The sequence below is a fragment of the Pan paniscus genome, chromosome 3 (genome assembly GCF_029289425.2).
Source record: "Pan paniscus chromosome 3, NHGRI_mPanPan1-v2.0_pri, whole genome shotgun sequence".
Taxonomy (NCBI): Eukaryota; Metazoa; Chordata; class Mammalia; order Primates; family Hominidae; genus Pan; species Pan paniscus.
In genome coordinates this window covers 167,140,328-167,153,482 of record NC_073252.2, presented here as the reverse complement: position 1 = coordinate 167,153,482, position 13,155 = coordinate 167,140,328, and positions in this window count along the sequence as shown.

Sequence of the window (13,155 nt, the reverse complement as noted above, 5' to 3'; positions counted from 1 at the left end):
AAATAAAATATTCCTTCAGCAATAATTGAGTGACCATCCTTTCCCCAGTAATCTATAATGGCACCCTAAATATGTATAAAGCATCCTTAGACTTATGGATCTGTTTTAGGGCTATGTTAGTCCATTATCTCTCTCTCTTTTTTTTTTTTTTTTGCAACGCATAAATGCCAAATCATCTTTTTTTTTTTTTTTTTTTTTTGAGGAGTCTTGCTCTGTCGTCCAGGCTGGAGTGCAGTGGCGTGACCTCTGCTCATGGCAACCTCCACCTCCAGGGTTCAAATGATTCTCCTGCCTCTGCCTCCCAAGTAGCTGGGACTACAGGTTGTGTGCCACTAGACCCGGTTAATTTTTTTGTATTTTTTAGTAGAGACAGGGTTTCACCATGTTGGCCAGGCTGGTCTCAAACTCCTGATCTCAGTGATCCACTAGCCTTGGCCTCCCAAAGTGCTGGGCTTACAGGTGTCAGCCAATGTGCCCAGCCTGCCAAACCATCTTAATTGCTATAGCTTTCAAATGCATCATGAACTTGTTTCCAGTCATGGAGGAATAACATGGAACAGATTTGTCTTCTTCTTTAGTCAAGGTCTCCAAAGAAACAGAACCAGGCCGGGCATGGAGGCTCAGGCCTGTAATCCCAGCACTCTGGGAGGCCAAGGCAGGTAGATCACTTGAGGTCAGGAGTTTGAGACCAGCCTGGCTACCATGGTGAAACCCCATCTCTACTCAAAATACAAAAATTAGCCAGGTGTGGTGGTGGGCACCTGTAGTCCCAACTACTCAGGAGGCTGAGGCAGGAGAATGGCTTGAACCCTGGAGGCAGAAGTTGCAGTGAGCTGAGATCACACCACTGCACTCCAGGCTGGGTAACAGAGCGAAACTCTGTCAAAAAAAAAAAAAAAAGAAAGAAAGAAAAGAAACAGAACCAATAGGATCTGTATATCTATATACCTATCTTATTAATATCTATATAGAACACACACACACACACACATATATATATATATATATATTTTTAAGACAGAGTCTCACTCTGTCGTTCAGGCTGGAGTGCAGTGGTGCAGTCTCGGCTCACTGCAACCTCCACCTGCTGGGTTCAAGCGATTCTCCAGCCTCAGCCTCCCAAGTAGCTGGGATTACAGGTGCATGCCATCACGCCTGGCTAATTTTTGTATTTTCAGTAGAGATGGGGTTTCATCATGTTGGCCAGGCTGGTCTCAAACCCCTGACCTCAGGTGATCCGCCTGCCTCAGCCTCCCAAAGTGCTAGGATTACAGGTAGGAGCCACCGCGCCCGGCCCAGGACCTATATATCTATAAAGATTTATTATAAGGAATTGGCTCACACAATTATGAAGGCAGAGAAATCCAAAATCCATAATACAGGCTGGCAGGCTTAAGACTCAGGAGAGCTGGTGGTGTGATTCTAGTCTGAAGGCTGGCAACCTAGAGACCCAGGGAAGCCAATGATGCAGATAATGTCCAAAGCAGCTGGCTGGAAATTTTATCTTTTGCTCAGGGAGGCTAGTCTTTTTGTTATATTCAGGCCTTTAACTGATTGGATGAGGCCCATCCAAGTTCACTGATTTAAATGTTAATCTCCTCCAAAAACATCCTTCAGGTAGATACATATAATTAACTGTTACACCTGCCTACCTTAAACAACTAAAAAAAAAAAAAGAAAAAGAAAAAGAAAAAACCCACAAAATATAGTTTTGGACACAAGGCAGCATAGAACAAGGATCTCTTAGTGAAGGGAATCAAATTAGGTGAACCTTAGCATTGCTTAGTGATATGGTTTGGATTTGTGTTCCCACCCTAATTTCATGTAAAATTGTAATCCCCAGTGTTAGAACTAAGATGGCTGGGTGGGAGGCGATTGGATCACAGAGGTGGATTTTCCCCTTTGGTGCAGTTCTCATGATAGAGTTCTCATGCCATCTGGCTATTTAAGTGTGTCACTTCCCCCTCTCTCTCTTCCTCCCACTCCCGCCATGTAAGAGGTGCCTGCTTCTCCTTCACCGTCCGCCATGACTGAAAGTTTCCTGAGGCCTCCCCACCCATACTTCCCGTACAGCCTGTGGAACAGTGAGCCCATTAAACCTTGTTTCTTTATAAATTACCCAGTCTCGGGTATTTTGTTATAGCAGTATGCTAATGGACTAATATACTTAGTGTACTGCCTGGAAGAAAATTAAAAGGGTGCACTGTAGGGAGGAGCAACTCAGACCATGCTCTTCTCACTAGGATAAGGAGGCAGAGTTGAGAATTTGAGGACACCAAGATGACAAAATCACATAGAATAAAATAGTACGTAGGAGAAAGTACTGCAGATAAAAGAGCGAGCTGCACAGAGAGCACCTGATATCCGCAGGTTTTCCTCAACTGTTCATGTTAGTCTTGGTTAGTGTGTGTGTGTAACGAAACTATGGGGAAAGAACTACTGGAAAGGAGTGGGCAGAACTACCTCTGGAACAAAGAAAGCCAGGAAGAGTTAATGTTCCCACCAGCTAGAGTGAAAAAACCTAATAATGCACAAGGCATTGGGTAGAGCGCTCAGAAGTGTATTGCCTCAGTAGCAGTGAAAAATTCTGCCTAAAGGCTGTTTTGATCCTTCATAACAGGACCAACTTGAAAGTAAGCCTCAAAAGGATTAAAATATTTACAAACAATTTTACTACATCCCATACAAAGCTCACGGATAGTTAAGGAATACAAAAAACATTAGCAACCAACAAGGTAAATAAATTACAATGTCTAATTGAAAAGTACAAAGCATGCAAAGAAGCAGAAAAATACAAACCATAATAGGGAGAAAAATCAATCAATGGAAAATGGCTCAGAAGTGATGCAAATAATATCAGTAGGAGACACAGACATTACAGCAATTATAAATATACTCCACAAATTCAAGGAAAGAAGATAATATAAGTATGTTAAGAAATTTTATGGAAAATATTAAAAAGATCTTAAACTGTTAGGAATAAAAAATATAGTATCTGATATGGAAAATATAGTGGATAGAATTAATAGAAAATTAGCTATTGCAAAAGTTCAGTGAACTTGAGGGCATGGTAGTAAAAATAATCTAAATGAAACACAGAGTTTTTTTTTTCTTTTTCTTTTCTTTTTTTGGGGAATCGGGACAGGGTCTCACTCTGTTACCCAGGCTGGAGTGCAGTGGCACAATCACAGCTCACTGCAGCCTTGACCCACTAGACTCAAGCAATCCTCCTGCCTTAGCCTCCCAAGTAGCTGAGACTACAGGTGTGTGCCACCATGCCCAGTTAATTCTTTATTTTCTGTAAAGATAGGGTCTCACTATATTGCCGAAGCTGGTCTTGAACTCCTGGACTCAAGCGATCTTTCTGCTTTGTCCTCCTAAACTGCTGGGATTACAGGCATGAGCCACCACACCCAGCTAAAACACAGAGAATTTTTTAATATGAGAAAAGAACAGAGCATCAGTGAGCTGTGGGACAGCTTTAAGTGGTCTAATATATGTAAGAATGGAGTTCTCAAAGAATGGGGATAAAGGTAAAGTATGTGATAATAGCTCAATAGCTCATTTCTTTTTAGCACTGAATAATATTCTGTTGTATGAATGTACCATGATTTGTTTATCCATTCACTTGCTGAAAGACCTTCTAGTTTTTTCTAAGTTTAAACAATTATGAATAAAACTTCTACAAATGTTCATATGTAGGTTTCTGCATGAATAAAATTTCTAATGCTATTTGCTTTTGACATGTCATATGTCTTTTTGTTCCCCTATTTGTCCATCACTTCCTTCTTTTATGTTACATAGAGATTTTCTGTTTTTTTTTTTTTTTTTTTTTGTGGGGGGGGGACAGTCTTGCTCTATTGCCAGGGTGGAGTGCAGTGGCACGATCTTTGCTCACTGCAACCTCTGCCTCCCATGTTCAAGCAATTCTCCTGCCTCAACCTCCCCAGTAGCTGGGACTACAGGTGCTCACCACCACGCTCAGCTAATTTTGGTATTTTTACTATAGATAGGATTTCACCATGTTGGCCAGGGTGGTTTCAATCTCTTGACCTCGTGATCCACCCACCTCCCAAAGTGCTGGCATTACAGGTGTGAGCCACTGTGCCTGGCCTAAAGAGAGATTTTCTAATACACTGCTTTAATTCCCTTGTCATTTCTTTTTATTATATATTTTTGACTTATATTCCTAGTTGTAGTCCTAGGGATTGCAATTAATATTTTAATTTATAAAAATCTAGTTTGGATGAGTAGCAACATAATTGCAAAAGTATACAAAGACTGTTCCAAAATAGCTTTATTTCTCCCCCTTCCTTTGTGTGTTATTTTCATACAATTACGTATTTATATGTGGTATGCCCATCAACACATATTTAGAATTGTTATTTTATACAGTTATCATTTTAGTAAGGTAGTTATATAAAAGTTACAACCAACAAATACATTTATACTGTCTTTTATATTTACCTATGTAATTTCCTCTGGAGTGATTCTCATGCCTCAGCCACCTGAGAAGTGGGGATTACAGGCATACACCACCAAGCCTGGCTAATTTTTGTATTTTTAGTAAAGATGTGGTTTCACCATGTTGGCCAGGCTGGTCTCGAACTCCTGGTCTGAAGTCATCTGCCCACCTCGGCCTCTCAAAGTGCTGACATTACAGGCGCGAGCCACTGCACCTGGCCTGAAGGATGGTTTTGCCAGATACAGAATTCTTGGTTAGCAGTATTTTTCTTTCAGTATTTTAGTGTCATATCACTGCATTCTGGCCTCCATAATTTCTTTTGTAAGAATCAACTGTTAATCTTATTAAGATTATTTATATGTGATGAATCACTTCTCCCCTGCTGCTTTAAAGATTATTTCTTTGTCTTTAGTTCTCAAAAATTTACTTACAATGTGTGTCAATGTGGACTGACTTGATTTTATCCTACTTGGAGTTCATTAGGATTCTTGGATGGATAGATTAATAATTTTCATCAAATGAGAAGTTTTTGGCCATTATGTTTTTAAAACTCTTTTGCCTCCTTTTCTTTCTCTTTTCCTTCTGAGACTCTTGTTATGTGTATGTTGTCCCATGGGTCTCTGAGTCTCTGTTCACTTTTTCTTTCATTTTTTTTTTTCAGTTAAAAATACTGAATAAACAATTTACCAATTTCCAAATGTTCTATTTCTTTATTCTTCCTGCTCAAATCTGTTGAGACTCTCTAGTGAGTTTATCATTTTAGTTATTTTACTTTCAATGGAAGAGTTTCTATTTAGTTCTTTTAAAAATAATTTCTATCAGTTTATTTATAGTCTCTATTTAAATAACCAGAATTTTCCTATTTTCCTTTAGCTTTTTACACATGGCTGCCTTCAGTGCACTGATATAAAGTCTTTGTCTAGTAAGTCCAATGTCTTGGCTTCCTTGGGTTTTCATTGGTTGATTTCTTTTTTCCCATCGTAGGGACCATACTTTCTTTTTTTGTTGTCTCATAATTTTTTGTCAAAAACAGGACATTTAAAATAATATAATGTGGTATCTCTGGAACTCAAATTCTTCTCTCTCCCCGTGGTTTGGTGTTGTTGCTGTTTGTTCAGTGACTTTTCTGAACTAACTCTGTAAAGGGTATATTCATTTTCATGTATGGCCACTGGTTTTTTTGCTTGGTTAGCCTAGTGGTCAGCTAATAACGAACAGATTTTCTTAAACACCTAGAGCTAATCAGTCTCCCAGTCTTTGCCTAGGGCTCTAGATGCATATTGGGGTATGACTTCACCACTCAGCCAGGCAGCGGACAACTCTGCCGTCACCTTTATTTCCTACTTGACAGACCCTCAAGGTCACTGACAGATAAGAGGTTAGGATCTTCTTTAATCTCTGCAGAACATGTTAAAAAGAGGACACACTTACCAACTACTTTTATGAGAACAGTAGTACCCTGATACCAAAAAAAAAAAGAAAAAAATTAAAAAGAAAGAAAACTGGCCAGGCACAGTGGCTCACGCCTGTAATCCCAGCACTTTGGGAGGTCGAGGCAGATGGATCACAAGGTCAGGAGTTCAAGACCAGCCTGGCCAATATGGTGAAACCCCACCTCTGCTAAAAATACAAAAATTAGCTTAGTGTGGTGGCACATGCCTGTAGTCTTAGCTACTTGGGAGACTGAGGCAGGAGAATCACTTGAACCCAGGAGGCAGAGATTGCAGTGAGCCAAGATTATACCACTGCACTCCAGCCTGGGAGACAGAGCAAGACTCCGTCTAAAAAAAAGAACAAAAGAAAACTACAGACATCATTGCAATAATTCTTAACCATATTTTAGCAAATCAAATCCAGCCATATATAAAAAGAATAATAAACCATCTTGGTAGAAAACAACAAGAAAGTCATATGATATTTTAATAGATTCAGGGCCAAGAGCTAATAAATACCAGCAGCCTCTGGAAGCTGGAAAAGGAAACAAATGGCCTCTAGAGCCTCCAGAAGAACCACAGACCTATTGGTGATTTTGGACTTTTGACCTACATAACTGTGAAATGATAAATGAGTGTTGTTTTAAGCCACTAATTTTCTGGTTATTTTGTTACATAGCAGTTAAAAAGATGAGTATAGATTTTGGTACCTGGAAGTACGTGCTGACACAACAAATGTCTAAAAATGTGGAACTGGTTTTGAAATCAGACAGCGGGTGGAGGCTGTAAAAATTCTGAGGAGCATGGTAGTAAAAGCCTAGACTGCCTTGAATAGAAGAAGACTGTTAATAGAAATATTCATGTTAAAAATATTGCTGTTGGGAACTCAGAACAATATGCGGAAGATTATAGAGAAATCCTAAACAGCTTTAGAGAAAGCCTCCATCATCATGAGCAAACTATTAATAGAAATCTGGACATTAAGAATGCTTCTGGTGAGGGTTTAGAAAAAAAGTGAGGAACATATTATTGAAACAGGAGGAAGGAAGTTTCTTGTTATATGTTAGCAGAATTTTTAGCAAAATTATGTCCTACAGTGATGTTGGAGTACAGAACTCATAAGTAATAAACTTAAATATTTACCTGAGGTAATTTCCAAGCCAAGCAGTGAAGGTGTTTTCTGATTTCTTCTTGCGGCTTACAGTAAAATGTGAGAGGAAAAAAACAGGATTGGAGAAGAACTTTTTTTTTTTTTTTTGAGACAGAGTCTTGCTCTGTCACCCAGGCTGGAGTGCAGTGGTGTGATCTCAGCTCACTGCAACCTCCACCTATAGGATTCAAGCAGTTCTCCTGCCTTAGCCTCCCAAAGTCGCTGGGACTACAGGCATGTGCTACGACGCCCAGCTAATTTTTTAAAAATATATTTTTAGTAGAAACAGGATTTTTGCCATGGTGGCCAAGCTGGTCTTGCACTCCTGGCACCAGGTGATCCACCCATCTCAGTGGATCAAAGTGCTGGGATTACAGGCATGAGCCACTGCACCTGGCTAGGGAAGAATTGTTACACAAAAAGAAAATAGGACTAGATTTAGAAAATTGTGGGGCCTATCCAGATTGCAAAAGACGCTAAAATTTAGAAATGTCTCTTGAAAGCATGGCACAGAAAAATAAATGCCAAAAATGTGACTTTACAACTCTTTGCTGGAACCTTGGAGTGATCAAAATGGCAAAGCATTTATTCACAAGAGATTAGCAGTGTGCCTCATAGTTCTTCTCAATCAAACTGGAAGTCTTCTAGAAAGCCTAAGAGCATTGTCCCTCAGCCGTCACAGTAGAAACAAAATATAGAAAAAGGATTAGCTGGGCGCAGTGGCTCAAGCCTGTAATCCCACCAATTTGGGATGCCCAGATGGAAGGATCACTTGAGCCCAGTAGTTCAAGACCAGTCTGGCCAATATAGGGAGAATTCATCTCTACAAAAAAAAATTAAAAATTAAAATAAAAAAAAAGCTGGGCATGGTGGTACATGTCTGTGGTCTCAGCTGCCTGGGAAACTGAGGCAGGAGGATTGCTTGAGCCTGCAGATCAAGGTTGCAGTGAGCTATGGCCATGCCACTGCACACTAGCCTTGGTGACACAGCGAGACACTGTCTCAAAAAAAAAAAAAGATTATATCCAAAAGATCTGTGGGTTTAGTTCTCTGAATGGAGTAAATCAACTGAAGACCCATATGGTTCTTGAGAATTTCATACCAGCAGAAACACTTACGGCTTGGACCAAAGGGGACAGAGTGTGTACAAAATGAAAGAAGAATATCAGATATCACAAATTCTACAGACAGAAAGCAGTCTGATAAAACTGCTCAGCTGGAAAATAATGACTCATAGGGTGAAACCCAGAGTGCGTCAGCAGGAGCTGAGAGCCTGCATGGCAGGGATGTGGACGATTATTCCCAGTCCATGAAGCCCAATCAAGGAACTTCAGCTAAAATTTGCTCAGCTAGATTTCAAAATTACATTGCTATAGTTTGGATATTTGACACCTCTGAATCTGATGTTGAAATTTTTTTTTTTTTTTGAGACGGAGTCTCGCTCTGTCACCAGGCTGGAGTGCAGTGGCGTAATCTTGGCTCACTGCAAAGTCTGCCTCCTGGGTTCAAGCGATTGTCCCACCTCAGCCTCCCAAGTAGCTGGGACTACAGGCACACGCCACCACACCCAGCTAATTTTTGTATTTTTAATAGAGATGGGGTTTCACCATGTTGGCCAGGGTGGTTTCGATCTCTTGACCTCATGATCCGCCTGCCTCAGCCTCCCAAAGTGCTGGGATTACAGGTGTGAGCCACTGCACCCGGCCCTGATGTTGAAATTTTATCCCTAATGCTGGAGGTGGGATTTGGTGGGAAGTGTTGGGGTTGTGGGGGCAGGTCCCTCAGGAATGACTTGGTGCCACTCTTGTGGTAGTGAGTGAGTTCCCATGAGAGCTGGTTGTTTAAAAGAGCCTGCATCTCCCTTCCCGGCTTGCTTCCTCTCTGGCCATGTGATTTCTGCACATGCAGCTTCCTCCTTTGCCTTTCGCCATAAGTGGGAGCTTCCTGAAGCCCTCATCAGATACGGATGCTGGTGCCATGATTCTTGTACCACCTGCGACACTATGAGCCAAACAAACCTGTTTTCTTTATTAATTTCCCAACCTCAGGTATCCCTTTACAGTAATACAAACAGACTGATATACATTTAACTAGTGACTTAACTGGCATATCTTTAACTTTTTATCTTTCCATTTTTTCTTTTTGATTTTTTAAATTTTTAACTTTTGCGGGTACATAGTATGTGCATATTTTTACAAGGTCCAAGAGATACTTTGATACAAGCAGGCAGTGTGTAATAATCACATCAGAATAAATAGGTATCCATCACCTCAAGCATTCATTCTTTCTTTGTGTTATAAAGAATCACTGTAGTCACCCTGCTGTGCTATCAAATGCTATATTTTATTCACTCTAACTATATTTTTCTACCCGTTAACCATCCACGTTTCCCCCTCAACCACCCCCACCCCCACTCCCCTTCCCAGCCTCTGTTAGCCACCCTTCTACTCTCTATCTCCATGAATTCAGTTGTTTTAGTTGAAATAATTAATTAATTGAAATTGTTTAATTTTAGCTCCCACAAATAAGTGAGAACATACAAAGTTTGTCTGTCTGTGCCTGGCTTATGATGATTCCCAGTTTTATCCCTGTTGTTGCAACTGACAGGATCTCGTTCTTTTTTATGTTGGAATAGTACTCCATCATGTCTATGTGCCACATTTTCTTGATTCATTCATCTGTTGATGGACACTAGATTGCTGACAAATCTTGGTTATTCTGAACAGTGTTCCAACAAACATGGGCATGCAGATATCCTTTTGACAGACTGATTTCCTTTCCTTTGGATATATGCCAAGCAGAAGGATTGCTGGATCATATGGTAGCTCTATTTTTAGTTTTCTGAGGAAACTCCAAACTGTTTTCCATAGTGATTGTATTAATTTACTTTCCCACCAACAGCGTATAAGGGTTCCCTTTTTTCCATATCCTTGCCAGCATTTGGTATTGCCTGTCTATTGGATGAAAACCATTTTAACTGGGGTAAAATGATATCTCATTATAATTTTGATTTTTGTTTTTCTGGTAATCAATGATGTTGAGCACCTTTTCATATACCTGTTTGCCATTCGTATGTCTTCTTTTCAGAAATGTCTATTTAGAGCTTGTGCCCATTTTAATTGGATTATTTTCCTATAGAGTTGTTTGTCTTCCTTATATATTCTGGTTATTAATCACTTGTTAGATGGAAAGTTTGCAGATGTTTTCTCCCATTCTGTGGGTTTTCTCTTCACTTTGTTAATTGTTTCCTTTGCTGTGCAGAAGCTTTTTAACTTGCTGTGATTCCATTTGTCCATTCTTTATTTGGTTACCTGTGCATATGGGATATTACTCAAGACACTCCATTTGTTTGGAAGAAAGTAAGGGAAGAGAACATTAAGGAATCCAGAGAGTTCTTCTGGATCTTATTCAAGACCACCAAGCGGTACCACTATGAATCTGCAAGAACCACAGCATTACTGGGCTTGGAGCCCAAGTCCTTTGGAATATATGGAAAGCCTTCCTAAGAAGAACGGGCACAAACAAGCCCAGATTGTGAAAACTACAATAAATACCTAACTCTTCAATGCCCAGACACCAACAAACATCCACAAGCATCAAGACCATCCGGGAAAACATGATCTCACCAAATAAACTAAATAAAGCACCAGGGGCCAATCCTGGAGAGACAGAGATATGTGACCTTTCAAACAGAGAATTGAAAATAGCTGTGTTGAGAAAACTCAAAAAAAATTCAAGATAACACAGAGAAGATATTCAGAATTCTATCAAAGAAATTTAACAAAGAGATTGATATAATTAAAAAGAATCAAGCAGAAATTCTGGAGTTGAGAAATGCAATTGACATACTGAAGAATGCACCAGTCTCTCAAAAGCAGAATTGATCAAGCAGAAGAAACAAGCAGTGAGCTTGAAGACAGGCTGTTTAAAAATACAATCAGAAGAGACAAAAGAAATAAGAATGAAAAAGAATGAAGCATGCCTACAAGATCTAGACAATAGCCGCAAAAGGGCAAATCTAAGAGTTATTGGCCCTAAAGAAGAGGTAGAAAAAAAGATAAGGGTAGAAAGTTTATTCAAAAAGATAACACCAGAGAACTTCCCAAACCTAGACAAAGTATCAATATTCAAGTACAAGAAGGTTATAGAACACAAGCAGGTTTAACCCAAAGAGGACTACCTCAAGGCATGTAATTATCAAACTCCCAAAGATCAAGTATAAAGAAAAGATCCTAAAAGCAGCAAGAGAAAAGAAACAAATAACATACAATGGGGCTTCAATACATCTGGCAGCAGACTCTTCAGTGGAAACCTTACAGGCCAGGAGAGAGTGGCATCATAAATTTAAAGTACTGAAGGGAAAAGACTTTTACCCTGGAAGAGCATGTCTGGCAAAAACATCCTTCAAGTATGAAGGAGAAATAAGCATTTTCCCAGACAAACAAAAGCTGCGAGATTTCATCAACACCAGACCTGTCCTACAAGAAATACTAATTGGAATTCTTCAACCTGAAAGAAAAGGACATTAATGAGCAATAAGAAATCATCGGAAGATACAAAACTCACTAGGAATAGTAAGTACACAGAAAAGCACAGAATGTCATAACCCTGTAATTGTGGTGTGTAAACTACTCAAGTAGAAAGACTAAACAATGAGCAAATCAAAAATAATAACTACAACAACCTTTCAAGACATGGACAGTCAATAATACATACAGAGAAATGACAAAAAGTTAAAAATCAGGGGAACAAAGTTAAAGTGTAGGGTTTTGATTGGTTTTCTTTTTGCTTTCAGCCTCAAGAGAGCCTAGGTCGAGAACCCAGTCATGCAATGCCAGACTTCTAACCTACAGAACTATGAGATAATAAATGGATTTTGTTTTACAGTGTTAAATTTGTAGTAATTTGTTAGGCAGCAAAAGAGAACTAAGACACTGTAATTGTGTATTAATCTACTTCTCCTTGCAGTCATATCTGGTTATGTTTCATATATTTTGAAATTTTATCATTAGATACGAAAACATTTAAGGATTGTCATGTCTTCTTGATAAATTGGCTCCTTTTTCATTACAAAATGACCCTCTTTATCCTAATATTGTTTGCTCTGATATCTACCTTGTCTAATATTAGTATAGCCACTCCAGCTTTCATTTGGCAAATGTTAGCTGGTATTAATTTTTAATCCTTTTACTTTAGTCTATTTATATATTAATATGTAAAATGGGTTTCTTTTGGGAAGGTCTTCTAGTGATGAATTCTTATGGCTTTCGTACGTCTAAAATATGTTTATTTTGCCTTTTTTTTAAAGATGTTTGTTATGTTTATAGAATTCTTGTTACTAGAGGTTTTTTCTAGGCCTTAAAAAATGTTACTTAGCTGTCTTCTTGTTGCCATTGTTTCAGACAAGAAGTTTGCCATCAGACTGCCTATAAATTGGGCATCTTTTTTCTCTGGCTGCCTTTAAGAATTTGTCTTTATCAGTGATTTTTATTATTTGTCTTAGTGTCATTTTATGCATGTTTCTCATACTTGGTGTTTGGATCTGTGGGCTCATAGTTTTCATCATATTTGGAAACTTTGTGGCCATTATTTGTTTATTGTGACAAAAAATACTAACATAAAATTTACCATCTTCATCATTTTTAAGTGTTCAGTTCAGTGGCATTAGGTGTGTTCATATTATTGTGTACCATCACCGCCATCCATCTCCAGAACTTTTTTCGTCTTCTCAACTGAAACTCCAAATCCCTTAAACAACTTCCCACCCACTCCCAACCCCTAGCAGGAACCATTCTACTTTCTGTTTCTATTAATTGGCTATTATTTCTTTTTTATTTTTATTCCTATGTTTCGAGACAGAGTCTCACTCTGTCACCCAGGCTGGAGTGCAGTGGTATGATGCTGGCTCACTGCAGCCTCCGCCTCCCTGGTTCAAGAGATTCTCCTGCCTCAGCCTCCCAAGTAGCTGGGATTACAGACGTGCCACCACACCTGGCTAGTTTTTGTATTTTTAGTAGAGAGGGGGTTTCACCACGTTGGCCAGGATGGTTTCTATCTCTTGACCTCGTGATCCACCCGCCTCGGCCTCCCAAAGTGCTGGGATTACA